At 43.2% G+C, this 2,500-nt stretch overlaps 1 protein-coding gene across 1 annotated transcript in view; it reads right to left on the bottom strand.

The window, feature by feature from the left end:
• Positions 1-2,500, bottom strand: part of LOC143026824 (uncharacterized) — a 123,792-nt gene that overhangs the window by 57,843 nt on the left and 63,449 nt on the right. The window lies entirely within an intron of this gene.

The following is a 2,500-nucleotide window of genomic DNA, read 5'->3' as shown; positions in this document are numbered from 1 at the left end:
TTGTGTGTGTGTGCGTGCGTGCGTGCGTGCGTGCGTGTGTGTGTGTGTGTGTGTGTGTGTGTGTGTGTGTGTGTGTGTGTGTGTGTGTGTGTGTGTGTGTGTGTGTGTGTGTGTGTGTGTGTGTGTGTGTGTGTGTGTGTGTGTGTGTGTGTGTGTGTGTGTGTGTGTGTGTGTGTGTGTGTGTGTGTGTGTGTGTGAGAGTCTGTTTCAAATACAATGTATATACATCTGATCGAAAATGTCCATACACTCAAATAATATACAACGGCAATTTATATTCAAACATTAACCTAATAGATGACAGCGCCCCCCTTGATAAATCTACGATTTTACTAACCTGGGAGAAAAAGCCTTTAATATGTCAATCGTAATGACAACAAATCAGGAAATTAGAGGAAAATAATCAAGCCTAACGAGATACGTTCTAGACCAAGAAAAGGTACTAACATACATCTGAATACCTCGACCAGGGTTCATAGTCCCTACACCAGCGCTTCTCGACCTTTTTACCCTTGCGTAATCTTTAAAGTAAATTTCATGTCTCAAGAAACCCCTGCGCGAAAAAAGCACATATACCATATCTTTCTCATTTTATTTTCATCATAATAATAGGTTAGATAGGATGATGTCTATATTACATTATTACAATAACCAAGAATATGTCGTGCGTGTTTAATCATATTACGTGTATGAAATTAGATAAAAAAAAATCAAAAGTGCATCAGCTTGTCTCACTTGTTCTCGCGCGGAACCCTTAGGGACCTTTTGCGGAACAACTTAGGGACCTTTTGCGGAACCTTAGGGTTCCGGGGAACCCTGATGGTTGAGAAACGCTGATCTAGACGGAGGAACACTGCGACATATGACCAACCGACAGAGTTCGAGGAGAGATTCCGAAGTACCAGACTCGCCATTGCCCGCGTGAAGGTCGTAAGGACAGAGAGAATATCCTCGTCTTGCATGGACGACCCCTGGTGACGTCATCACCATAACCACTCCTCCACCCCCCACCGCCCCCTCCCCCCACATCCACGTCAAGTTCACTGCACCTTCTCCCACTACCCCATCCGCTTGTTTCCCGCCCCACCCACCGCCTACACGCTCAGTCAATGTCCCTTACAGGTACACATTGTTTCCATTCCGTCCTTTCTCGTTGCCTTTTGCTCTGGGGAAAGATTTCTTGAAGAGAAATGAATAATTGAAATAAAGAAAGATGATGGATCAGGAAAAGAATTAATGTACATTTGTATATTTACATATGTCTATGTATACAGAGTATATATATATACATATATATATATATATATATATACTGTATATATATATATATATATATGTATATATATATGTATGTATATATGTATGTATGTACGTATGTATGTATGTATGTACGTATGTAATGTATGTACGTGTGTATGTACGAATGTATGCATTTATGTGTGTGTATGTATGGTATGTATGTATGTGTGTATGCATGTTTGTATGTGTGTATACATAAATATTCATGAGACAAGGTCTTTATTTCACTAATGAAAAATGTGGTAATGTGTTCATAAATCATGTCAAAGAACAGTCGGGAGCAGAAGAAGATATTGAAGACGGGGAGTCTATATATTTCAACTTCTAACTGCAGTTCTCTTCAGTAGTACAGAGTGGGAGGGGGGTGTTATATCTATATAGCATCCTCTTACAAAAAGAGAGACAAGATAGTAAAGGAACACAGATAACTACCCTAATTGACAAATTACCTGATTCGTCAAGGGGGGGAGATGTCTATTGACGATGTTGGTGATCATGGAGGGGGCAATGGTCTCCGGATATCATCTCCGGACTTATGATGACCAACATTGTCAGAAGGCACCTTCCCCCTGACCCCACACTGCATGATAAATCAGGTCATTTGTGAGTGTGAGTGTTGCTTGTGCTTAGGTGCCGAGGGAGTGAAGGAGACTCGAGTGAGTTTGGTTGCTTTATTCTGGTTAGCGCGAGTGTCGACCTAGGCTGGGTCGACGCGGGCAGGTCGCGGAGCCCTGCCCTAAACCACAAAAGTGACCGCGAGCCTCGGGTCGGGCACTGCTGGGTACAAGTACTGAAAGGAAGTGGTCTGGGACACCAAACCTGGCATCTTTATATAGGCCTCATGCGTACGTTAAAGTAGCACACGACCCATCTTGACCGAAACGTTGCTCGGCAGGGCTTAGGTTGTGCTTTCAAGAGGATACAAATGCATGTAGTACAGGCGTACTATAGACGTAACCTACACACAATTAATATAAGGCCGAAGGCCACCTACTTCTACATACTCTATCCATTCCTGGTCCATCCCATTTCTGCGGCGGCGATGATATAAGCCAAATACCGCGTCGAAGCACATGTGGGGGGCTTGTCCACCACAAGGGTAGTTGCTGATGTTCCCTTCCCTGTTTCTAAGAGGGTGCTATATAAAGATAACAACCCCATTCCCACTCTACACTACCGAAGTCCAAATCTCCTGCCCATA

Source organism: Oratosquilla oratoria, chromosome 7, assembly GCF_046742065.1.
Source record: "Oratosquilla oratoria isolate Oo_2021 chromosome 7, ASM4674206v1, whole genome shotgun sequence".
NCBI classification, from domain to species: domain Eukaryota; kingdom Metazoa; phylum Arthropoda; class Malacostraca; order Stomatopoda; family Squillidae; genus Oratosquilla; species Oratosquilla oratoria.
The sequence above is the reverse complement of the archived record's forward strand: the minus strand, read 5'-3'. Positions and strand labels throughout refer to the sequence as shown.